Here is a 27,765-nt window from a genome sequence, read left to right as displayed (position 1 = left end):
GCCTCTGTCTGAGGCATCTCTGAAACAAATGACCATTTTCTTTTGTGAACTTGAAACAGAGGTTTTAGTTTTCTGGTCACTGGAGAAGCAGCAGCTTCCGCTGTTGAGTTTGAATGAAACTTGTAAAGATTTAGTGATGTCTAAAATGGATTTTCCTGGCTATTTAGATCCAGGACTCAACGTCCTTCAGATAACTCTTCTTACAGATACAAAACCAGGCAGATAAAAGATGACATTTTAGCAAGTAAATCAAACATTTCACAATATATGAAATAAAGGAAGGAACAGAAACTATATCGAACACCACAAATAAATGAAATATCCTCTTAAAACATTATCTTGACATTTTGATTTACATTTTTTCAATGTTTTAGTACAATACACAGAAACCGAATTATATTACAGCAACTTAAAGTAGTTTCAAAGTACATTTATTATCAAAGAATGTATAAATTATACAACCTTGAGATTTGTTTGCTTACAGGTAGCCACAAAGCAAGAAACCCAAAATAACCCAGTTTAAAAAAAGACCAACACCTGATGCACAAGACAAGGGGGAAAAGCAAACTCCATGCAAACAATAGGAGCAAACTGAAAGTATTCAAATTAGCCTCAGAAATGATATATTGCTGGAACCTAACATGAAATAAATGATGTGATTGAAAAAGAAGCCAATAACTTGGTGGAAATCAGGCCAGACAATCACCTGTATTAAACCAATGAGCACAAATTTACAGCTCCAGCTCACTGGTTAAGGCCTTGAGAAATTTTTCACCCATTTTACAGGATTGCCCATTCTAACTTATATACATCATCACTATGCAACCTCAAACAGAAAAAAAAAATTCAATTTTGTCTCGTAAGTAGATGGGATTTCATCAGCGTGGAAGACCCACAATTCATGAACGCCACAGGCAAAAATGAGTTGTCAGTTCTTTCCCATAAATGAATTAAACCCTGTAATGTACCACGACCAGTGCAATATTCCATTTATTATACATCTGGTACTGGTTAGATGTGGGAAAAGATAATAAAAAACAACCATTTTAAGTTCAGAAAGGTAGTTGAAAGCTCTGAAGTCTTAATAAAAATCTTGTGGAGATATGGAATGTTTGGTTGGTTATGCGGTGCACTTGCCACCGGCAAGTGTGCAGTGTAGACAGTGGGTGATATTTGGACAGGTGTGCAAGATCATGTGGACTTTCACTGTTGTGAGACCTTGCATGTAAGGTGCATTGTAGCAATAACAGATTATTGTCACACTCTGAACGGAGTCTTTCATAATCACTTTCACTCATTGAAGGGAAACCTTCTAATATTGGTCTTAAATATATTTAAATTTATATCATATGGTACTTTATTTTTCTCATTTAATCTGCAGTTGTATTATTGATTTATTCTGTGTGCAGTATATTGGATACAAGATGATTAGGAGCTTCCGCACCCAAGCCATGCCCTCTTCCTGCTTCTGCATTAGGAAAGGGTCCAGGAGTCTTCGGTTCCACACTTCCAGATTCAGGAACAGTTGTTATTCTTCAACCATCAAGCTCCGGAACCAGCGTGAATCATTTCACTCACCTCAACACTGAACTGATTCCACAACCTACAGACTCACTTTCAAGGAATCTACAACTTAAGTTCTCAGGATTATTTATTATTTTATTATTATTATTATCATCTGTTTTTTTGTACGTGTACAATTTTTCTTCTTTGCGCATTGGTTGTTTGCCAGGATTTGTTTATGTATAGTTTTTCATTGATTCTATTGTTTTTTTTTGTTCTGATCTGAATGCCTGCAAGAAAATGAATACAGGGGTAGTATATAGTGACATTTACAAACTTTGATGGTAAATTTATTTTGAACTTTTAGGAGATATAGGGAAGGAAAGAGAGGAAGTGTATATCAGTTACCTTTTGAGAATTAGGACAGATGATATTACCCAAATATTCAAAGCAAATTTATTATTAAAGTATATATATATCCGAGTGGTCCTGGGTTTGAATCTGGCTGGCTTCTTGCACACTTACAGTCTATGCTGGACTGAGCATTGAACTAGCAACTTGGCCTTGTAAAAAACAGAACTAATGCTAAAGCAGCATCAAGGTTTCTACCGAGGGAGAGGGAGAGTCCTTGAAAGCAAGTCCATAGGTTGAGGGAACAGTTCAGTGGTGGTGAGAGTGAAGTTGACTATAGAGCTGCCACTATTGGGAAGTGTATTGAGGAACAACTTTCCAGAGATGTGTACAAGTCACAGGGTAATGACAGTGAGGGACATCAACAATCTGAGGAAAGACCAGGGATGCAAATAATAAGTGTTCAGGAGACCTTTTTGATCAATGAGAAAAACAGCATTGCTGGATGCAGTTTTGGGTAATGAGCTAGGCCAAGTATCAAAGTGGGAACATCAGGGAAACAATGATCCTAATAGCACGATTTGGACCAGTTCTGGAAGAGGACTTAGTCTTCTTTAAGGTAAAAACAGTCCATTGGAGAAGAGCCAATTTCAAAAGGGATAAGAACAGATCTGCTCTGGGTAAATTGGAATCAAAGCTTGGCAGCGAAAAACTGTAATTGAACAATATTCACATGGGAGAAAATGGTGGGGAAATTAAAGACAGAACTCCCTGGATGACCAAAGAGATAGAGTAAAATAAAGCAGAAAACAGAGCACATGACAGATGCCAGGTTGTTAACACAAATAGGAACCAGACTGATTACAGAAAGTTCAGAGGGGAAATGAAAAGGAAATAAGAGAGTCAAAGAAAGAGCATGAGAAAGGACTGCCAGCAGACATAAAAGGGAATACAAAAGTATTCTACAGGCACATAAATGGGAAAGTGTTGATGGAGGAGGGATGAGGCAAATCAGAGTGTAAGGAAAGGAAACACACCAAGGCCAGGGCATGGCAGAGGTACTAACTGAATAACTTACATCAGGGTGAAAATGTTTGTGTTTAGTAATGGAAAATATAGTTCAGTCTTTGGGTGGGTTGCAAGATGATAAAGAGGAACTAGGAAGTTGGCTTTATTTAAAATGGGTAATTCACCTGGTTCAGATGGAACGCAACTTGGAATGTTTTGGGAAGTAAGGAAGGGAGGTAAACAGTTCAAACAGAACCCACCCACAAATCTTTTAAAAATGTAGGGGTAATACCTGAGCACTAGTGACTTTTAAAAAGCCCTATTCAAATATGATTATGGGCATAAATGGTGACAATTACTGCTATTTAATTTAAATTCAGTGGAGGGGAAATTCTAGAAAGTAACAGAGTTCATGAGTGAAATATAAAAGATGCAGGATATGGATTTCCAACATATATTAGATAAGGTACCAAATAATAGGCCTGTCATCAAGAACGAATACCATGAAATAAAAAGGAAAGGTAACAGAATGGACCAGAAATTGACAAAGCAACAGGAGGCAGAGGATAGAAGTGATTGGTTGCTTATAGATTTGAATCCGCAAGGAATCAGTACTAGAACCATTGCTTTTCTCAATATATTTTCTTAATAATTTCTTAACATAATATATATCCTAACGATCTGAGCTTGGGTTTACAGAGTACAATTTGCCAGATAGAAGGAAAATGAAATTTAAGCTAAGCCATCTATAATATTATGAAAGCTAAATTTGGCTTTTTACTTATGGATCAGTCTGATAGAATAAAAGATGTTCTATGTATTTTACTGGATCAAAGAGTTTTAAACAAAAAGATTTTGGACTTGTTTTTGAATTGACATTGTCAAATAGGCATTAGATCGACGATTTCATTCAGAACGACCATGCAGAAGAAAACTTTACATCAATCAGTTGGAAAATTAATTTACGATTAAAGCACAGCTTTGAGGGTGAATACTGAGAGTGGTGACTTTTGTTTCTAATCTGGCATCCTTGATAATGCTGCTACAGGAATAAGAAAGATACTTCCAGGGATGAAATATTAAAATAGGAATTAAGTGATTTCTGAGCAATGCACTGAAATTTAAATAAATTTTACTTGTTTGTATATACATATATCAATAATATATGCATATTATAAATATAATACATAAAATATAATGTAATACAAAATATAAATGAAATATACATGTTAAAAATTTAAGTACAGAAAGTTACTCTGTTTATCACAATACCTCCCGGTAATTTGACAGAAACCTAGGTGAAGTTGGATTTTCATGTAAAAGCCAAAACTTGAAAACAGGCAATATTAACACAAAGTCTTAAAATAGCTGGCATAGAGCTATTTGCTATCAAAATTCTTCAGATATACTGTACCACCATAAAGAACGACAAATAGGTACAGTACATAAATTAAGCAGGCAATGATTTAACAAAGGAGGTATAATGCAGGAAATGTGAAACCTCCCAATTTTGCAGAAAAAGTTTTGTTTTTAAAGGCATTTTATATAACAGTGTGAGGTTGCAGAGCCCTGGAGTGTAAAGGTACTTTGTTATCCTAGTGCATGTTTTACTGTAGGTTAGTATACAGTTTCAGAAAGCCATAGGGAATGACATTTCCTATTGCCAGGAAATTTGAATATCCACGAAGGGATATCATGCTTCAGTTGTACAAACATGGATGAGACCATATCTGGAAATATTGTGTGAGGCATGGGACTCTTCACTTACAGAAGAAAGTTAATGGCTTGGAAGCATTTCACAGCAGGTTGCTGTTTAGCATTCTAAGGAAGGTCAGATGGGTTAGGCTTATATCTATTATATCTGCTGAGATGAGTGAAGGCAGATTTCAGTGAAACATACAAAATCCTGAGAGTAATAGGTAAAGTAAATCTGTGGAGAATGTATCCTCTACTGCATACGTTCCCAAACTGGGGTCCATAGACCCCTTGGTTAATAGTAACGTTCCATAGTATAAAAATATTTTGGGAACCCCTGCTCTAATGGGAGAGTCTAGAACAGAAATAGGTTTTAAAAAATGAATAAAAACAAGGAGTTGCCCATTTAAGACAGGCTTGGTGTGAAATTCTTCTTGTCATATCTCAAGTCATTAACTGATACTTTCTTAAAGGCAGTGGAAGGAAGTCTTAGAATATTTTTAAGATAGACCTGGACAGATAAGCAAAATGGGAAAGGATTACACATCATAAACACAAGAAGTTTTGCAGATGCCAAATATCTTGAGCGACATACATACAAAATGCTAGAGGAACTCAGCATTCATCCTGATGAAGGGTCTTGGCCCAAGATATTAACTGTTTATTCCCCTCCGTAGATGTTGCCTGACTTGCTGAGTCCCTCCAGTATTTTGAGTATGTTGCAAAGGATTACCACAGATGGATAGGAATGTGAAATCAAGATCAGGTACTAAACGGCGGCATGACAGTTGGGAAATTTTTCTACAGGTGGGTTCTGCTTTCATTATCTTCTTAGCGATTGGTCATAACATACCCACCCCTCTTCATGATCTTTGGTGTTGATGACCTTAACAACCCATGTTCTCCCAATGGAGGAGGTTAAAATCAAAGAGCTGGACAACAGGGCAGCAGTCCATTCAATGCATTAAGTCTATGCTGACCCATTGGGCATCTAAGGATGCTAATTTCATTAATCAGCACTTCCCTTGTAGCCTTCTAGCCATGATCTATCATGTGCTCATGTAAATACTGAAGTGTCTGCCTCTGCTACCTGTTTAAGCAGTATTCTTGTATTCTCTATACATCTCCTACATCTTATCTTGAACTTTGAGTTACGGACTCTCTACTAAAAGGAGACATTTCTCACTATCTATCTTATCTATGCCCCCATAATTTGTATACCTCAGTCAGATGACTGCTCAGGATTCTCTGGTCCAAGGAAAAGAACCGCAAACGATTGAGTCTTTCCTCCTAGCTGAGTCACTCCATCCCAGATAATATGGTGAGTCACCTTTGCACTCCCTTTGTCACCAAATGGAAAGAAACTAAAGGGAATTATATGGATTGACATTAATCCGATACAGAACAATAAAACTTGTTATTCTTGCAGTCCTCCAGTAGTGGTCACTATATAGACTGATATGATCTAATTTCCTCCAACAATACTCCAAGGCTGAAAATGTGCCACATGTGTAAGGAGACGCTGGAAAAAAAATCTGGAATGATGCTAAAAAACTGGAAATGGCCACTTCCACCTTCCATTTTGAGAAAAATGTCCATATCAGTCACAGTGCTGAAATAAATAGTACCAGGCAATAGCATTTCCAGGTCTTGTTCTTCGTTGCAATATTACTGAGAAATCTTTAAATGGTTTAATGTCTGTCTGAAAGATAGCATTTCCAAAACCACACCTGTAGGCTGCTGCTTGGGTTTAGCATTCAGAGTGGAACCCAGAGCCTTCTGACTTACTCTATCCAGCAGGTAGCCATGACTCTAAGCACAACTTAGCACTCATCTAGCTCTGTTGCTAAAAATTTGCCAAGCCTGTTTGGACAAGACTAAATAAACTGCAATCTCTTCCCCTTGAATGCCCCAGAGCTAATATTATTACCTCCAACATTCCCTTAAAAAAATAAATGACTCAGTAATCACATTGTGAAATAAGTACATCATGTAACATTGTATTATGTAACAATTACTTTATTCTCCTTACACCTGAGTATAGGAAATTACATTAAACAACCATGAATTTGGCTCTGCCATCACTCAATCATTATCCTCAAATGCACTACCATAGACAGGATTGTGAGACAACTTTTATCATACAAACTACTACTGCTTAAGAAGATTGTCAAAACCTCAATTTTGCAGGACAACTAGAAAGTTTATCAAGAAAACCCACACCCCATAAAATGAGGAAAGTTAGAGGGCCTGTAAGTCAGGTCCTAAAGTCTTGGCAACATCTGCATAAATTTTAAAACTTGTTGATATCTTTTTCTGTATGTAGGTGACCACAACTGCACTCGGTACTCCAAATTTGGCCTCACCAATGTCTTATACAATTTCAATACCCCCAATCTTAGTGTTTACCACATTATCATCAAAATTATTAAGATAGATGATAATCATCTATGGACGCAGCACTGATTGTTAGGCACACCACTGGTCACAGGTCATCAGTCAGAGAGTCAACCATCAACAAAGTCTTCTCTTACTAAGCCAAAGCTGAATCCAATTTACTACTTTATCCTGAATATCAAGCGACTTAACTTACTGGACTAGACACATTAGAAGGAGTTTCTACACCTTTGCTTTGTGACTCTTCTATCCGACACTTGTACAGTTTGAAGTTATTTCCCCATCACCAGTACCCGAAGCAGGGCCCATTGATTTCTACTTTCCTTTGGAAGCCAATAAATCTCATCTGAAGGCACATCGGCTTCCAGTCCTGTGGGCTGGCAGAGCAAGAACCTTTTAAAGGTAAAGAGTGCTTGTCACCACTTCACTTCCAAGTACAAGATGGAGCTTCTGCCTAGCCACATGACCATGAAAGATTTCCTAACAGTGATTAAGAAAAAGAGCATCTGGATGCAAGGTTTCTCTCTAAGCAGTTTGACCAGACTCCCACTGGAGTCAAGCGAGGAGACTAGTGGAACGTCTGTGGAAATGCATCCCCAAAATATATTGACTAATGGTAAAGCAAAAACAGACGTTGCAATTTAAATGGTGCCTGTGAAAGTGAGGAAGGCTTTAGCTGTACAATGTAAGACTAAGGTTTCATTCTACAATGCTTTTAGCCAAGGATGAGAACCACAAGCACAATTTGTATCACAACTCGCTCAGAGTTCGGCTGCAGTGTTCTCCTGTAAAACTGATTGTTTTTTTTATATATATATACATATATACACACACACGCACTGAAAAGAGATTTGGAAGTTCCTTCTTCATACAAACAGAATCATGGTGCAATGCAGCCCAGAAAGAATTCCTGCAGTCCACTTAGTCCATGCCAGCTTGGTCTTCTGCCTAGTTCCATCTACCTGCATCGAGTCCATAGTCCACCATACCTCTCTCATCCACATACCTATCCAAACTTCTCTTAAATGTTATAATTGAACCCGTATTCACTATTTCCACTGGCAGCTCATCCCACATTCACAGTCGGAGTGAAGAAATTCCCCTAAAAGTTCCCCTTAAATATTGTCAACTTCAACCTTATGTTTCTAGTTCTAATCTCACACAGCTTGAAGGGAAAAGCTTCTAAGCATTCACCAGATCTATAGGGAAAAGCATTCACCTTATCTATACCCCTCATAACTTAGTATACCTCTATTAAATCTCCCCATTCTAATTTTTAAAAAAAAATCTTCCCTCATTCCCCTGTGCTTAATTCTGCTGTGAAGTGTTTTGAGAGGTTGGTCATGAAGCACATCAACTCCTGCTTAAGGATGGATTTACTCCAATTTACTTACCATCACAACAGGTCAACAGCAGATCCATTTCATTGGCTCTGCACTCAGCTCTGGAACATATGGATTATGAAGATATATACATCAAGATGCTGTTCATTGACTACAGCCCAGCATTCAACTCTATCATCCCCTCAAAACTAATCACTAAACTCCAAGTCCTAGGCCTTGATAACTTCTAATGCAACTGGATTCTCAATTTCCTCACTTGCGGACCCCAGTCAGTACGGATTAGCAACCAACACCTCCTCCACAATCACCATCAGCACAGGTGTGTGCTTATCCTCCTGCTCGACTCACTTCATACCAAAAATTGTGTGGCTAAATACAGCTCCGATGCCATATTTCAATTTGATGATGATACTACTGTTGCTTGATTGTGACCTCCAGTGCTGTTTGTGTGGAGTTTGCATGTTCTCCGTTACCGTGCATTTGCTTCTGGGTGCTCAGGTTTCCCTACACATCCCAGAAGCACGAGATTTTTTTTGTAGTTAATTTTATTATGTTTGTTATTGTGCCTTGTGCATTGTTATTGTTTTACTTTATTCTACCTGAATACACTGTAATGATTTGATCTATATATACAGTATGTAGGACAAACATTTCACTGTACCTTGCTACATGTGAGAATAAACCGATAGCAATAATTGGTCACTGTGAATTGTACACAGAGTGTAAATCAGTGGCAAAAGCTGAAGGTTGGGGGCAGGGGGAGGGGTCGGTGACAATGCAGGAAGGAGAATGAAGTATGAAGGAAAGGTGAGGAGAATAATATATTAGGTTAGCGTTATTGTTTAAAGGGTGCTTGATGGTTGGTCCAGATTCTGTAGCCTGAGAGGTCCGTTTCTGTGCTGTATCTTACTTTGACTTTGAGCTAAGAACTATGAAAAAAAACAAGATGTTTCCCTTAAACCCAGCTGCACAAAAGTGTACAAAAGCCACTTGGCAATTTTTCCAATCACAAACAAGAGAAAATCTGCAGATGCTGGAAATCCAAGCAACACCCACAAAATGCTGAGAGAACTCAGCAGGCCAGGCAGCATCTATGGATAAAAGTCTTTTTACTATAGATGCTGCCTGGCCTGAGGAGTTCCTCTGGTATTTTGTGGGCATTGCTTGGCCATTTTTCCAGATGGGTCAAGTCATTCCAGTTCTTTTTCACAAAGTGCATCATCTCAAACTTGAAAGCAGTTAGTTATCTCTGGTTTGCAATTGTGCAAGAGCACATCAATTGTTCACCATGCTATCGAATACTTCAATCAACCGATTATCACATAATGACTATCGGATACAATGAATATGCCTCAAACAAAGAAATACCCATATTCCATGTGATACTTAATTTAAAACTGTTGGCTTAATGTGGTACAAATATGAAACAATTCTGAAAATCACAGTGAGAGATGTTGGTATTCACAGAGGTTACTCTGGTATTCCTGTTTGTATGAACAGGTTTTCATGTATTAGAGAATATGATCAGAAAAGTGTGACCTACCAGGAAGAGTAGTTGAGGCCAAGTTGAAGTTTTAAGAAACTGGTACTGTAATAAAAAAGATGGTACAGTTGTTAATTGGTGATAATCCAAAAATCCTTTATTGCCTGAATTTATTCAACAATCTTAAAATGTATAAACCTGTTTTTAAAATTTGGTTTATTTTTATTTTCCCCTTTGTTTTGGTAATGCTTCACACTATAAATCATACTCGCCCAAGAGTACAGGAGCCTGAAATTTCAATGAGCCCTTAAAAAAAATCGTCATTAAATTCAATGTGGTGGAAATGATTAGTTTTCCAGTTACACAGAAACAACTTGATATCATGTGCCTTACTCTTCTGAGTTTAATCCACACTTTGCCTCAAGACTGCTGGGAGACAGCCACACTGAAATGCATCATACTCAGTACACTATTAGCTTGTCCAAATTATCTCTTTGGAGGCTGCAACATCATGTTAATTTGTCTCACCCAGTTGTCACACAAATAATTTTTTTCCACAGAATAATAATGACGGAACCTAAAGCTTCAATTTCTTGGGTGTCAACATCTCTGAAGATTTATCCTGGACTTAATATATTGATGCAATTATGAGAAAGCAAGTCAGCAGTTATACTTCATTAGGACTTTTAAGAGAATTGGTATTGTCACCAGATACTCTAGCAAATTTCTACAGATCTAATTAATTAATTGAAATACAGCGTGGAATAGGCCCTTTTAGTCCTTTGAGCCATGCTACCTAGCAGAATCTCCCAGCACATCCCTCCCCAATTTTAATCCTAGTCTAATCTTGGGACTATCTACAATGCCTAATTAACCTACTAACCAGTAAGTCTTTGGACTGTGGGATGAAACTGAATGGCATTGAACTCTGAACTCTGACGCCACGAGCTGCAATAGTGTTGCACCGACCACTATGCTACCATGGCATTCCGACAAATAGCATCTCAATCTTTCTTGTTAATATTTCTTGCTGTATTTATAATAATTTTTAGTCTTTCCAGAAAATAAATTTCACGATGACATGACCTTTTTCCCCCATTTTAGACAACTGACACGAAAGTTCTTCTTGCTTCGCCGTTATCATCTTGATTAAAATCAGCAAATTCTACACAGATCAAGAATCAGACATGCGATCTCCTGCTCCACATGTTTAAACACCAATTACAAAAATAAACTCAAGAATATTATGTCAACACAATCAATCTATGTTAATGAACAGTATCAAATAGATTCCTTAATTAAAGTAAGTGTGCATGAGCTGTCTCCATTTATGGAGAAATATTATCTACTGACATCATGCGAGCGGCTGGGTAGTGTAGCTGATAGCACATTGCTACTACAGCACCAATGACCTGGGTTCAATTCCACTGCAGTCTGTAAGGAGTTTGAATGTTCTCCCCATGACCGTGTATTTGGGCAGCATGGGCTAGCTGGGCCAAAGGGCCTGTCACTGTGCTGTATCTCTGAATAATTTTTTTTAATCCAGTGGCTCCCACAGTTATTTTGGATATACCTCTTCCCACCATGTCACTTGTAGCAATACCTCCACTGCTGTTGCATCTGATGTCCTCTTTTGTCAGAAAATGTTGTTTCTTTTCCAACACAAATCATACTGCTCTCAGCAGCATATGTCTGCCCTCACTACATACTAACCCCAACATAACAGGGATGCAGATCCTGTGCGCTCACCTAACACCCCTGGACTGCATGTCATTCTCCATTACTTCTACCATCTCCAATGGGATCTTACCATGAGGCACATCTTTTCCTTCCCCCAACTACTTCCTGCATCTCCTCCATCTGAGGGATGTCCACTCATTCCTCTCTACAAATCTCCTTCCTGGCACTTATTCCTGCAAGTGCTACACCAACCCAAACACCTCCTCCCTCACCTCCATTCAGGGTCCCTAACAGCCCTTCCAGGTGAGGCAACACTTCACCTGTGAATCTGCTGGGGTCGTCTATTGTGTCTGGTGCTCCTGATGCAACCTCCTCTACCTTGGTGAGACCCGCCATAATTTGGGGGACCGCTTTGTCGAGCACCTCCACTCCATTCGCAATAAGTGGAACTTCCTGGTGGCTAAAAATTTTAATTCCAATTCCCATTTCCCGTTCCAACATCTTGCGCCAAGATGAAGCCACCCTCAGGGTGGAGGAGCAAAACCTTTTATTCCATCTGGATAGCCTCCAACCTGATGGCAAGAGGATCAATTTCTCCTTCCAGCTGAAAATATCTTTCCTTCCCCGCCCTCCCTCTTCCTTTATTCCCCAGTCTCATCTCTTACCTCTTCTCACCTGCCTATCACTTCCCTCTGGGTTCCCCTGACCCTTTCCCTTCTCCTATGGTCCACTCACATCACCTTTCTTCTCCAGCCCTTTACCTTTCCCACCCACCTGGCTTCACCTATCACCTTCCAGCTAGCCTCCTTTGCCTCCATCCACCCTTTAATTCTGGCATTTCCCCCCTACTTTTGCAGTCCTGAAGAAGGGTCTCGGCCCAAAATGTTGACTGTCTATTCATTTCCATAGCTGCTGCCTGTCCTGCTGAATTCATCAGGTGTTTTCTGTGTGTTGCTTTGGATTTCCAGCATCTGCAGACTTTCTCCTGTTTATGTGTTATTATCAGCTGGAATGTGACAATCTAAATAAAGCAGAGAAGTCTCACCCAGTTAACCATGCTTGTCTGTCAGGACTATAATAATAAGTTAACAGCAAGCACAACTGAGAGCAAAACTCTCAAACGTGAAACAGCTGCACACTCTCAAAAGCTTTATGTTATTAATTTGAGCGAATATGGCATTACCTTAGTAAGTTGATTGGGAGATTTCATACTGGATCATGTGGAAATGTTGTTAGAAAACATTCTTTCTCACCTCTCTCTTCCAAACCATGTTTCAAGGTTTCCATAAGGCCATAATAGATAGGAGCAGGATTAGGCTATTCAGCCAATCGAGTCTGCTCCGCCTTTCCACCTTGACTGACTTATTACCCATCTTAACCCCATTCTCTGGCCTCCACCCTGTAACATTTGCAGTCTTTCAAGAACATACCAATCTCCGCTTTAAATATGTCCAATCATTTGGCCTCCACAGCTGTCTGTGACAATAAATGTCAAAGATTCACCAACCTCTTGCTAAAGAAGTTCTTCCTCATCTCTAGAGGAAATATCCTCTCCATGTCCACTCTATCCAGGCCTCTCAATATTGAGTAGAATTCAATGCGATCCCCCCTCTTTTTTCTGAACTGCAGTGAGAACAGGCCCAGGGCCATCAAATGCTTCTAACACGTTGACCCTTTCATTCCTGGGATTATACTGGTGAACCTTCTCTGTACGCTCTCCAATGTCATCACATCCTTTCTTAGATGAGGGGCCCAAAACTGATCACAACACTCCACGCTCCAGTTGCTGTTTCCTCAGCAAGTCAGATACCTCATTTACCGAAACCATGACCATTTTAGGCCTCAGCAAAGTAGATATTAAATTTGCCCCTTGTGAGTGTTCTACCAGTATAGTTGATCTTTTATCTCAGTGTTGCTTTTCTGCATTAATGCATTGACTTCCTTGCTATTCAGTCATTTCCACAAAGAGGGGGCAAGCCTGGATATGCAGTATAAACTCACTTTAGCCAAGGCTCACCTGATAGATTTCCTCTTAGCTGTGAGAGCACAGGTACCTCATCTGCCTCAAGAGCTTTTGCATGCCATATCATGGATGAATTGCAAAACCAAATGAGCAGACAGTATACTGGACTATTGACATAACAAGTAAACAATGAGCCAGGGCTCTAACTCCCTCTGTGCCTCCACCTCGTCAATATAACACCACTAAATAAAGGATTCTTTCCTCTTCAATTCAGTCAGAAGAAAGACTTGACATACTTCCTCTGTATTTGATATTGCTATTGGCTTATTATCACATGTACCAAGATACCGTGAAAAAGGTATACTGTTCTTACAGGGCAGATCATTACACAGTGCATTGAGATAGAACAAGGTCAACCAATAGCAATGAGGAATAAAGTGTATCAGCTACAGAGAAAGTGCAGGGTAGGGAAACAACAAGGTGCTAAATCATGACAAGGTAGATTGTGAGGTCAAGAGTCCAGTTTATCATTCTAGGGATCTCTTTACAAGTATTATAACTATGGGGCAAAGGCTGCCCTTGACCCTGGAAGTATGTGCTTTCAAGCTTCTGTATCTTCTGCTGATAGAAGATGAGAGAAGAGAGAATTCCAGAATGAATGGAGTCTCTAATGATGCTGTCTGCTTTACCAAGGCAGAGAAAAGTATAGACAGTATAGGTCTGTTTCTGAGATGTACTGAGCTGTATCCATAGCTCCTGAAGGCCATGTAGTGGTTATGAAAGTGGTAATTACCTTCATTCATACTCAAAATCCCAATGTTGTTCCAGGCTCCTTAATGAGTTAGACCAAGTCCGACACCCATCAAAATCGGTTCCTCAGTATGCTTTACTTTTTAAGAGTCTGCATTTTAAAAAGTTGGATATGTTGCCATGGCTTTCTTCCCTTTAGGCAATACCTTGAAATTGAGCGTGACTTGCTTCTAGCCAGACCCTGTGGATTTCCGAGATGGTCATTAACCTAATGTGGGAACTACGGACTTTTCCACATAGGATGTGTCGGACAGGATGGGTGAGTGGCTAGTTTGTGAGAAGGTGCACGCTTTCCATATGCTATATAGTGTTTCTGTTTGTTCGAGGATCTCGTCGACTGTTTACTCTTTTCCAGAGATGCTGCCTGGCCTGCTGAGATCCTCCGGCATTTAATATGTGTCACTTTAGATTTTCAGAATCTGCAGATTTTCTCATGTTTGTGATCTGAAAGGAGTTTGTATGTTTTCCCTGAGTTCACCTGAGATTCCTTGGTTGCTGTACTTTTCTCCCACATTCCAAAGACATTGGAGTTAGTCAGTTAATTGGTCACACAGGTGTAATTGGATGGCAAGGGCTCATTGTGCTGTATCTCAAAATAAAATAATTATTTTAAAAATAAATACTTGACCAACTACCAGCCTCCATGATAGAAGCCATGTAAAGTACAAAGATGCAATGATACAGTGCTCCTTGGACACTGAGAGATCAACAGTGGAAACAGTGCACAGTTTTAATATCTTGGGCACCAGTATCTCAAAGAATCCATCCTGGGCCCAACATATTGTTGGATTCATGAAGAAAACACACCAGTGGTTATACTTCATTTGGAGTTTGAGGAGATTTGGTATGTCACTGAAGAGTCTAGCAAAACTCTCCAGGTGCAAGGTGGAGAGCATTTTGACTAGTTGCATCACTCCTTGGTATGGAGGCTCCAATATAGAGGACTGAAAGAGGCTGCAGAGGGTCATAGACTCAGTCAGATCCATCATGGACACAACTCTCCCAACCATCAGGGACGTCTTCGAAAGTTAGTGCCTCAAGAAGGTGTATTCATTATTGAGGACCCTCACCATGTGGGACATGTCCTCTTCTCATTACTACTATTGGGGGAAGACTTTGGCATCCACGCTCAGTGCTTTAGAAATAGCTTCTTCCCCTCCACTATCAGACTTCTGAATGGTCTATGAACCCATGAAGTCTACCTTGCTCTTCCACATTTTGCACTATTTATTGTAACTTATAGTAATTGGTGTGTATTACACTGTACTGATATTGCAAAACAACAAATTTCACAACATTTATCTGTGATAATAAACCTGATTCTGAATATCAATGTGTCTCTCTCCCAATCAACCAACATCCATACCCCTCTACAGCCATCAGGAAGAAACTACAAGATTGTTGCAGACTCTACAAGCATCAGGCGTGAATAATTTCACTCACCACAACTCTGAACTGATTCCACAACCTCCATAACCTATAGGCTCACTTTCAAGGACGCTTTACAACTATCAGTATTATTCTTTTTTAAAATTTGCATAATGTGCCTTCTTTTGCAAATTGGTTATTTGTCAGTATTTGTGTATAGTTTTTCATAAGTTCTATTGTATTTTTTATTTTCCTGTAATTGCAAGAAAATGAAACTCGAGGTAGTATATGGAAACATTCACATACTTTGTTATAAATTTTACTTTGAGATTTATATCAACAATGAATCATTTTAAAGTTTTCAGAACTTCCCAAGGCATTATATACTGTAAGTTCCTGAACTGTGACAGAAGAATAAGACGACTAATGGGTTGAGGATTGCATTGCATCAGTCAACTTGTTGAAAGAACATGTTGTGTTGGGTGAAAGCCAAATAATTATTGATCCAACTCCATCATTCTCCATAGAGTTAGGATTCTTGGTCTGACTTTAAGAAATTTGATGCGTGCAGCTCATAAATGGTGTACTCTATTGGGGAGCATCTTTTGCACAGTTATACACTACCTACTTCACCATGCTAACATCGGTGGTTCTACTGAATCTCTACATGGCCCTCAAACACATGCAGTCTCCTTAAAGGCAGTGGCAGGAATTGAACCCCAATATTACAACTGGTGCTGTAAAGTGTAATGCTAACCACTATGCAAACATGCTGCCTGAGTGTTCAAAGGAGTCAGCACACCCAGATGCTCTCTTTACTACCCTTCTATCCTCTAGCCCTCTATGTGGTTGTATTTCCAGCAGTCTGCCTCAGAAACCTGGTATCCTGCATACTAGGCTGCTCTTGCCAATAGCTGTGTGCCTGAATTTTTATTCTTTAAGCCAACAGAAGTTCTGAGTTGAAATGCCTCCTGCCTTGAGTGAGAAACTTAGAATTATTGAATTGCTACAGGAGTCTCTGGTGGCTCCTTATGGTCAACTCCCAGTAGTCCCGTTCCCCTACTCCTTCCCCAGAACTTTGTCTTATATGCCAATACATTCCTTGCTTGAATCATTGATTCTTTTTCCACTATTCTTACAGGCGTGAATTTTAAATCAAAATTAGTCTCTTAAGTAAAATGATATTTTCTCACATTTTTGTATGTTTTCTTCCAAGATGTTAAATCAGTGTTACTCCGCTCTTTAACCTATCTATAATTGGGAACAGTGACACTGAAATGTGCAAGCTATGAACGGATACTACGTGATAAGCCTGTGCCAAATTGTTATGAACTGCATGATGTCCTGATGTTCCAGATGATGTTTACCATTCTTAATCATTTATTTATTATTATTATAGAAACTTGTTTTTCTTCACCTCGAGCTGGTAAAACCTGAGGTGCGGGTATAGCCAAGCGTGCTTATTTTGGACTATTCTAGTGTTGTTTAGCATTGTGGCTTTGTGAAGATTTACATAGATTTTGCTGTGCAGCCCTAATTGGCTAATGCTATTGTGTAGTGAATTTAGGATGACACCAGCTGTAGGTGTTACTATCGGGACAATGTATATCCTGTTCATGTTCCAAAGTCTTTCAATTTCCCTTTTTAAATTCAGCATATTTCTGGTGTTTTGTGATTATTGATTTCTGTAAGTTATGTTTGTTTGGATTGGCTCAAGTCAGTTGTTTTTGCTTGTTTATCCTGTATTGCTACATTCAGACAGTTATTATGGATTGTCCTCTGTAATAACAGGTCATCTATTATTATTATTATGTTATAGAGTCATAGAAAGTAAAGCACAGAAACAGGTCCTTTGGCTCATCTAGTCTGTGCCAAACCACTTAAGCTACCATATCCCATCGAGTGAACTGGGGCCATAGCCCCCCCCCCTCCCATACTCCACCGTCAATGTATCTATCCAGACTTCTTTTAAGCATAGAAATCGAGCTTGCATGCGCCACTTGCGCTGGCAGTTTGTTCCATGCTCTCACGACCCTCTGCTTGTTTGTTCCCCTTTTTTGTATTTGCACAATTCGTGGTCTTTTGAACATTTGTCTTTATTTTCTCACTGATTCTGTTATGTTTTTTTTGTTTTACTGTGAATGCCTACAAGACGATGAATCTCAGGGTGGGGTATGGTGACATATATGTACTTTGATAATAAATTTACTTGAACTTTGAGCTGAAAACAATCAGATTGGAGATCACTGGGTAAATAGTTGGCATATTTTCTCCACCAACCATGGTTGGTGGCAACATTACAATGAACAACATTACAAAAGCTACCACGAATGGTTCATGATAGTGTTCTCCAATGCCACATGCCATAAAGCCAGAGAGATCTCGAGTCCTCATGAAATGCATGGTATCCTTGAGTTTATGATGGGGAAATCCAAGCTTGTCTTGAGTTATAGTTCATTATTTACATCACTTAATCTAAAATGGTTAATCTTCCTGGATATTTTAATCTGGATATTTTTCTTAAGGTGGGGAACTGTAAGAAATAAATTGAAATAATATTTTGCCTGGATTAAATGAAGGATCTATATTTTTCATTAATTAACCTTTAATCAAAACACATTATTCTGCCAAAAAGACTTAGGTACAAAATTTCACGGTATCCTGGAATACCGCCTGTTGCAAACTGTACAGAGTAAGGAGCAATCTAATTTAGACCTTTCCAAATTACATTGGTGATAGTTTAAAAAAATTGAGACAGCTCAAATGACATAGGACCATAACACATAGGAGCAGAATAAGGCCTTTTGGCCCATTGAGTCTGCTACACTATTCCATCATAGCTAATTCATTATCCCTCTCAATCCCATTCTCCTGCCTTCTCCTCATACCATTTGATGCCCTGATTAATCAAGAACCTATCAAACTCTGCTTCAAATATACACAATGATTTGGCCTCCATAGCCGTCGGTGGCAATGAATTCCATAGATTCAGCACCATCTGGCTAAAAAAATTCCTGCTCTTCTCTGTAGTAAATGGATGCCCCTCTGTTCTGAGGCTGTGCCCTCTGGTCCTAGACTCACCCACCATAGGAAACATCCTCTCCAAGTCCACTCAGTCCAGGTCTTTCAATATTCGATGAGTTTCAGAATGATCCCCCTTTTTTTACTCTCTAGCAAGTACAGGCCCAGAGCCATCAAATGTTCTTCATATGTTAACCCTTTCATTCTCATGAACCTCCTCTGGATTCTCTCCAATGCCAGTACATCTTTCTTAGATAGGGGCCCAAAACTGCTCACATGGTACAAAAATGGAAAATTACAAATATCTAGTGTGACATTACAGATTTAATTAAAATGATACAGAGAATTTTTGAGGAAAGCAACTATTTTCAACATTATAGGGCCTGGTTTTTTCCTTAATTGGCTAATCAACGATCCACTAGTTCTATCTGCCAGCAGTTAGAAAATTTCAAATCTGGCTGTACATAAGAAAATAATCAAATCTTTAAGCCATCATCACTCTTTTAAAAAATGTATTCAACATCATCTGTGAGGAGAATAAAGGGATTTAAAAGGGACATGGTATTTGATGATTGCCATGAACGCGACTTAGTTTGTAGATTGAACCTATACTTTAGATATGGGAAGCGTCGGTAGACAGTAACGCTCAGACTGTTCTCTTTTTCTGTGCTGTTATACCTATAGGAAAGATATCCACAAGATTGAAAGAGCACAGAGAAAATTTATGTTGCCCGGACTCAGGGACCTGAGTTATAGGGAAAAGATGAAGAGATTACAACCTTATTCCCTACAGCACAGAAGAATGAGGGGAGGTTTGATAGAGGTATTCAAAATTATGAGAGGCATCGAGGAGAGGCAAGTGCAAGTAAGTTTTTTCCACTGAGGTTGGGTGAGACTAGAACTAGAAGTCATAGGTTAAAGGTGAAATATTTAAGTGGAACCTGAGGGGTAACTTCTTCACTCAGAGGATGGTGCAGTTGTAGAAGGAGCTGCCAGTGGAAGTAGTGGATGTGGCACCAATTGCAACACTTAAGGGAAGTTTGGATAAATACATGCAATAGGTCGATGGGACTAGGCAGACTAGGCAGAATAACAGTTCGGCATGGACTAGATGGGCTGAAGGGCCTGTTTCTGTGCTGTAGCACTCTGATTCAATTCTCTAATCTGTTCTCTGTCCCTACCAATGTAAAAGCTGCACCAAACTAACCATATTACGCTTTCATTATTATAAAACTTTAACTGAATTTGATGGAGATAATTGGAAATATAGACTAATGTCATGTCCAAATAGGATCAGCAGATTTTGGTCAGGTGCGTGGCAACTGTTTCAAATGTTATGTTGCATTAATATCATGCTCAATTATTTTGCTGGCAATATCTCCTCTTCTTGAGAGTTTAAGTGTGTGTCTTTCTTGCAATAGCTTTACTGAAGTAAACTTTGCCTTACTGTTTTTTTCCAAATATGACATCAGTATTTCAAATTAGCATCTGCAAAATCATGAAGCCGCCAGTCCAGTTGCTTTCTTAATCAGAAAACAGAGAAAGGAGAATGGGAACAAGTTAGTTCATTTAAGCATTCATCTAATTATCAACATAATTCTATACAAAGCTGACTTTTCAGTTTTCCTAATGATCTACCCTTTTCCGTGGTTCAGTTTGATTCAACAGCCCCTTCATTAAAATTTTCAATGGATATTAAAATGTATTTGTTTAATAAGATTTAGTAACTTTCTCACTTGGTAAAATACAGCTCCAATTTTAAAGTGAACTGTTGTCATATTTTCATGCAAGGGGCTTATTAAACTATGTTCCGATATGCCTTTTCTCTCTTGAAGGGAGGGTCAAATGTAGGCTGCATGAGGGGTCAAGGCACATGATATGAATGTCATTAGGCAACAAAAAGGATTTAATCTCTAAAGCCATGTGCTATTTTAACAGTTTGAGAACCCTCTAATAAGGAACATTTATCAAGTTTGATTGATCGTATTCTTCCTTCTGCTGTATAACCAGTCCAGTTTTATTATAACTTGCATCCTCCTGCTAGGATCATAATATTCTAAATGTGCCTTTCAAAGTTGTGCAGAGCTAGTATCATGGTGAGAGGTCGGGGAGTATTTGCATTGTGTAAGAGACCAAAGCCCCAGAAGATTAAGGTTTTGGATAATTAGAGGAAGAAAGTGAAAATTCTCCCATCAGATGCAATTCATGGATGAAATGTTCCGACGTAAAGCATAAAGCATTCATTTCACTCTACTAGTTTTAACACTAGTCAACTTGCAATAGATAAACCGTAATCTGAACAGCAACTACACTAATCTTTCATTTATATTAAATATTTGGTGACATGTTCTGTGCTGGAATCCACCTTGCAACTCATTTTTTTTGGAGAACTTCCATTCCAGGCTGCCTTTTTTTTCAACCGTGCACATAGTTCGCCACCAACACATCCAGTGGAAACCTCAGCCTTTCCCACGTCTCACAACAACCTTCTTGTTAACCTTCATGCTGCAGCCAGCTGCAAAGTAATCATGCTTATAAATTGCTCAAGTAACTCCCGTCACATAGAGGACAGGATTCCAGATAAATCGTACCAAGAATCATACGAGATCAAATTCAATATAATTTCCTTAGAATGAAGTATCCCAGATAACCAGAGACACATCAAAAGCATATATAAACACATATGGCACAAATAATTTACAGACAATATTTTTCTTTGGCATACAGCTAAACCTGTTTGCTTGGTAGAATATTTGAAAAAGGCAGTTTTTACATCCATTGATTCTCAGTCATTGGATATTTCTCAATTCCGCTTTAAAAATTAAATATTCATTCTCCAATTTCTTACCCCGAGGGCTCTTTTTGTCGCTTTCTGGCTTTAAATGAATGTTGTGACCCCTGTAAACAACAGATTTTTCTTCTAAACACCTGCCCGCGCAGATGATCGTAATGAATTGATGAAGCAGAGTGACTCATATCGTGTCATCCTATTTTGAGTTATAGTTCTCGTTAAAAATGTAGCACAGAACAAATTACCTGATAGACTTTTCCACAAAGCAAGTGAGTAAATGGACTGTCATTCCTATTAACTGATAGCAGAGCAGCTCCTAGAGAGGCATTAGTCTTTATTGGAAAATTAACAAAAAGGTCAGACCAAAGGGACAGACTGTTCGTCAGGTCTCTCCCATTTCAAATGCACTGAATCTCAGTTTTAACACTTAGCCTTTGGTCCACCCACTCCTGACTCTAAAAGCATCATGTTTGGAGAAATAAAGAAAACAGGATATTCTAAAACTGTTGGCAGCTGAATTTAAAAATTCCCCTTCTGCATACATTTTTTATTTGCTCACTTGAAGCTGACTAACGACTGTGCCCTGCAAATAAGACACCGTTGGAAGATTAGCAATTAGCAGCTAGCAGTGATAAACTAAGCACTCCTGATCTGAAGGTTTTTGGAAGTAATAGAGCACTAGCAGAGAGAAAAGAGAGGAAAAAGGCAAGAGGATTTCCGCTAAATCTAATCAATCAGGAATGCATAATAGCTTCCATGCAGAACTGCTGACACTGGGTCACCAGCTTCTGTGACCCCTAAACACAAGACCAGCACTACAAAAAAAGATGAGAGAATCCGAGCTAATTGTCTAGCAGTGCAGTGCTTTCTTCACTCTCACCCAGCAATACAGCTTCAACCACACCCGCACATTTCATGACAATCCAGTGAAACATCTTTCATCTTCTTTATTTTAATTATTTTTCCCTTTCCCCCCCATTTAAACTCTCCCTGTCTTACCAGCAAATGTGCAGCAACAAAGAAAATAATGCAATATCGAAATAACAGCATATCTAAGCCAACATTGTATTTTAAATATAATTCACTGAGCCAATAAAAGAAAAATATAAGCAGCTTATTCAAGCTTGCTGTCATCATTTGATATTTTTTCACTTACTGAAAACGCTCTTGACAGTAGCACCTCGCAGCAGAAGAGAAAGTTGCCAATGTTGCCAGATTATTTCTACTTTGCCACCAGCTGCTCCGCACTGGATGCAGATTAAAGCACTTTTAAACTCCAGAGCCTCACCATGTGACCAGGCAATCATTTGTGATGGGCAGAATAAATTATCAGACGAGCCGTGCACCCCCTAGCCAATGTTTGGGGAAGTGTAGCTTTTCTGAAAAAAACTCACCAGTGTCTGCCAAACCTCCTAGAACTCAGCCTCCAGACAAAAGCACAGAAGATATAAAAAAAATCTTCTCCTCATCTACACATAATACAAATATATATCTACTTTTGAATATTGCTGGAATGGAAGAGTTTTTGATAGTGGGATGCTGGGTTGGTGTTGGTGGTCTCATTACTGCTGGTGGAAATGTAATCGTTTGGGGAAGTCTTAAATTTATTTCTTTCTGTGTGTGCTTTTTCTCTTTTTAACCCTCTCTGCTTGGAGAGCAAGCTTGAAGCCAGTTTCTAAAGCAGGGCAACAAAACACAACAGTACACATTAACAAATCAATACAAACAAAGGTCTTCGAGTCTCTGCATAAAACATGAGGCTCTTTATCCTAATTGAGCTCTGATCCTGCCACCTCATTCAGAACGCACTATCTGCCGTCTCAGCTGACAAGTGTGGCGTGATTATGTATATATACACACATATATATATACATGCCAAAAATATGGAAATGATATCTATTTTTCTACAATTAGTCTATATTCCTGCACAGCTCTTGCATTCATTTACTCAAAATACTCAAGTGATGTTTATTTGAATTGTCTTAAAATTTGGCATTCTTTTGGACATCCTAGTTCGGTAGATCTTTGACAAATTTCCCTTACAAAGTTTAGTCAATAAGTAACACTGGCCAAAGAATTACAAGAAACGTAACCCATTAGTTTTGCTCTATTTTAAAAGAGATTCAGAAAAGCAGGGTTAACTCTGAATTATGTTAAAATTACTGACAGATTCCTTCATTTTTATCCATTCTTCCATGCTCTGCTCCTTCTGTGCTATTTTCTTCAAAACAGTTTTTTTTCGCTGCAACTTTACTGGAGTTTTGCCTTAGCACTCCATGCAAGCTTCCCAAAAAATTCAACAATCTGTAGTAAGGATGAAAGTAATCAATAGTCGTGGCTTTACTTGACGGATGAAATTAATATATCTGTGGAAGCTGTAAGTTTTTTTGGCCTTTGTGATTATGCCTGCTATTAGAACTTTTGTCAGTAACGTTATTAGTAATGTTTTACAGGGCATCTGAAATAGCCCGAGAGCTGAGTTCTTTTCTCTCCTAATGGTGGTGAGTCCAGATCTGACAAATGAATAGCCCTTTTGCCAAGAAATCATTTGCTTGGCCTAGGGTTTTTAATCTTCGGAATGAAACAGCCAATTTGCAAATTTAATCATTCACTAAGCAATTCAATCTAGGCAGTAATAGCAGAAAACACTCAAGAAAATCGTATTTCACGCAAAAGTGATTACACTTCTAAAAACATGCTTGAAGTTTGGCAGCATTTTGTGTACTTAATGTGCTGATCATTAAAGAAATTCTCCAGCCTAAATTACTAACAGGAGAACTATTAAAACTTAAACAAGTAATTGATGCTGAGAATGATGGTACTTTAATGCTACTGCCAGACCTTAGAATAATAAGAGCCCATTTCACATCATTTGCTCTCTTTAAACATGTTTGTGTTGAGGCAGTTGGTTCCACACTTTTACTCTTATTCCCTATCCTAATTGTGTTGCTGACAAAAAACCCACAAAGTACGCATTATGAATAAAATAAGGGTTTTCCTTTATGGTTCAATGAAAAGTGTGCAATGAATAGCTAAATGAGTCATGCATGATAAGGAAGAGGCAGGCAGATTGACCATTATGCGCTAACTTACTCAGACTTGCAGAGGAAAGTTGGTTTCATCATCTCTGAAGGAAGGAAGAGGAACCTGTCTCTTTTTGTTGGATCCTTATTGGCCTTCTCCACGTTCCTCTTTTCCTCCTGTGGAGAGTGATCCTTGCTGCTAAATAAGTCGAGAGTTTACCCAAATGACTGTTCTAGAACTTTACAGTGATGCTGAGATGCATCCTAGGATGTGGTGGGACACGTCATCACTGACGTTATCTGGGGAATCATCAGGTGTTTCTGGTCCTCCAATATCAGACACTGTTGCCCAGGTGACCTGACCAGGGTTGATCCAGCTTGTGTCCCAGCAGCATTGGCCCATGGGTCACACCTCTTGATCCATAGCCATCTGGAGGCTCTCTCTGTAACCTCTGTGCCAGTGCAGACAGCTTTTTTCTTTGCAACCCCTGTAATGCCAAGGAGAGAGTAGGTTCTGCACAGATAAACCTCTACGCCCCACCTCCATAGGCCTACATTGTGCCCTCCACCCCAGTCCCTGGCACTGCGCTAGCAGCTCCTCGGATTTGGCTTTCATACACTTGAATGCCTCCTCAATCCAGTCTTCCCAAGGAACCGTCAGTTCTACAATGACCACCTGCTTCGAGCTTTCTAGCAGAGTGGCCATGTCAGGCCTCAGTGATGATGATGCAAGAAAGTCAGGGAACTTCAATTGCTTGCCAAGATCGACTTCCACTTGCCAGTTAGGTGCCATGGCGATCAAGCCTGCTGATTATCTGGCCTGAGAAAACTTTAAGCACAAGAGACTGCTGAAAATCTTGAGCAACACATACAAAATGCATGAGACTCAACAAGAGATGCCGCAGCAATGGAAAGGAATAAACAGTTGGCGTAACGGGCCGAGATCCTTCATCAGGACCAGAAGGAAGGAAGCACCCAAAACACCAACTGTTTATTCCCATCACTAGATTCTGCCTGATTTACTGAGCCTCACTGAAAGGCTATTGGACCATGATAGGCATTGCATTTTAGTCAATGCAACACACACAAAATGCTGGAAGAACTCAGCAGATCAGGTAGCAACAATAAAAATGAATAAACAGTCGATGTTTCAGGCTGAGCCCTTTCTTCAGGACTGAAATGGAAGGGGATTAGACGCCAGAAAAAAATGTCCACATAGGTCATTGGATGGTGATTCTGATCAGAAAACCTGACGTATATCAAACTTTATAGAATCAGAATCAGAATCATGTTTATTATTACTGACATTAGTCATAAAATGCATCAGTTAGTGGCAGCCATACAGAGCAAGCATAGCAATTTACTATAAGTTACATTAAAAATAAATAAATAACTAAACAGTGAAAAAAGACAAATAATGAGGTAGTGTTCATGGGTCCATGGACAGTTGAGAACTCCACTGGTAGAGGGGAAGAAGCCTAAGTTGCTGGTTGTGGGTCTTCAGGCTCCTGTACCATAAGACCATAAGACATAGGAGCAGAATTCGAACCTGCTCCGCCATTCGATCATGGCTGAATTATTATTCCTCTCAACCCCATTCTCCTGCCTTCTCCCCATAACCTTTAATGTCCTTATTAATCAAAAACTTATCAAGCTCCTGTGGAGAAGAGAGGAGAATAGGAAATACTATACTGTAACCATTCATTTTATGTTTGCCACTCGTGATGTTATATATCCTATATAAGATAAAGTATGCCTTATTAAAAAAAATCCCCTAGCCTCCAACAATCCAGGGGGTAAAAACCAAAGACTATCCAATATATTTTTATGATTCAAGACCTCCATTCCTAGTAACATCTTTGCGAATCATTCCGGCAGCCTTTCCAGCTTAATTACATCCTTCCAAGAGGCAGACAATAGGAACTGCACACAACGCTCCAAGTGTGGCCTCGCCAATGTTTTGTGCAGTTGTAACATGTACTACTGCCCTGGCCAATGAAGTCAAGCCTGCTAAGTGCCTTCATTACCACCCTGTCTAACTTAACTGTGTCATGACTTTCAGGGAGCTATTTACTTGTACCCTAAGGTCTCTCTCAATTCGTCAACATTATCCGGGGCCCTGCCATTTACTGTGTAACTCCATGCCCTGGTTTATCTAGTTATTGATCTGAAAGTTCAAATCCCAGCAGAGCAGATGCAGAAATTAGATTCAAGAAATGTATTTTTTTCTAATGACTATTATTATTAAAAGTGACATGAAGCCACTGATAGTTCATAGAAATTTGATTTACTAAGGTCCTTTATGGAATAAAATCTGCTCATTTACTCCTTTTAGCTTCTTTATGACCCTCAGCCTAATAATGAGGTTCATAAGCACAAGAGATTCTGTGGATGCTGGAAATCCAGAGTAACAGACACAAAATGCTGGAGGAATTCAGTAGACGAGGTAGCCTTAACTGAGAAGAAGAAACTGATGTCGTTTCAGGCCAAACCCTTCATCAGGACTGGAAAGGAAAGGGACCGAAGCCAGAATAAGAATGTGGGGGAGGGGAAGGAGTACAAGCTGGCAGGTGATAGGTAAAGCCGGGTAAAGAGGGAATTTAAGTAGGTGGGAGAGGGAGGATGAAGTGAGCAGCTATGAGATGGTGGGCAGAGAAGCTAAAGGAGAAGGTGTCTGATGGGAGAGGAGAGTGGACCAATGGAGACAGAGAAGAAGGAGGTGCATCAGAGAGAGGTGATAGGCAGGTGAGGATAACAGAAGGGATAAGAGGAGAGCAGAATGAGGAATGGAAAAAGAGAGAAGGGGGAGGAGGGACAAATTACAAACTAACAATGAGGTTCACTCTTTACACTTCTGAAATAGCTGCAAAGATAATGTGGCTTGAGTAGAAATTAGGAGTAGGAGTTAAAGGCTGAGTGGTCCAAGAAATTCCATATCCTGTGCTCAAATAACTTAAATTAATATATGAGATCTATGTTAACCAGGTGAACCGATCTGTTCTCATATTTACTTGAGTCTAAATAAGACTGTGTGCTGATCCAGGAAAAGACCAATCAAAATAAAGATAGAGGTATGAAACTGTCACGCTCTCACCGCTACAAAACCCAGTGAAAGTACAGATACTTCGGGCGCATGGTTGATGCCATCACAGAATCTGCATTCAGAAATTAAAATGTAATGCTGAGGCTTTATAAGGTATCGGTCAGACCATACTTCAAGCATTGTGAGTAGTTTTGGGCTCCTCATCTAAGAAAGGATGTGTTGGCATTAAAGAAGGTCCAGAGGAGCTTCACAAAAATGATTCTGGGAATAAAGGGGTTAACTTATG

At 39.3% G+C, this 27,765-nt stretch overlaps 1 protein-coding gene across 1 annotated transcript in view; it reads right to left on the bottom strand.

The window, feature by feature from the left end:
• Positions 1–21,789, bottom strand: part of cntfr (ciliary neurotrophic factor receptor) — a 310,302-nt gene extending 288,513 nt beyond the window's left edge. The window contains exons 1-2 of the mRNA XM_073064253.1: positions 21,659–21,789; positions 9,841–9,885 (exon numbers count right to left, since the gene is read on the bottom strand). The gene's annotated coding sequence lies outside the window, so the exon portion shown is untranslated. The remainder of the gene's footprint in view (positions 1–9,840; positions 9,886–21,658) is intronic.
• Positions 21,790–27,765: the final 5,976 nt, after the last annotated feature.

This window comes from Hemitrygon akajei, chromosome 13 (assembly GCF_048418815.1).
Source record: "Hemitrygon akajei chromosome 13, sHemAka1.3, whole genome shotgun sequence".
NCBI lineage: Eukaryota > Metazoa > Chordata > Chondrichthyes > Myliobatiformes > Dasyatidae > Hemitrygon > Hemitrygon akajei.
The sequence above is the reverse complement of the archived record's forward strand: the minus strand, read 5'-3'. Positions and strand labels throughout refer to the sequence as shown.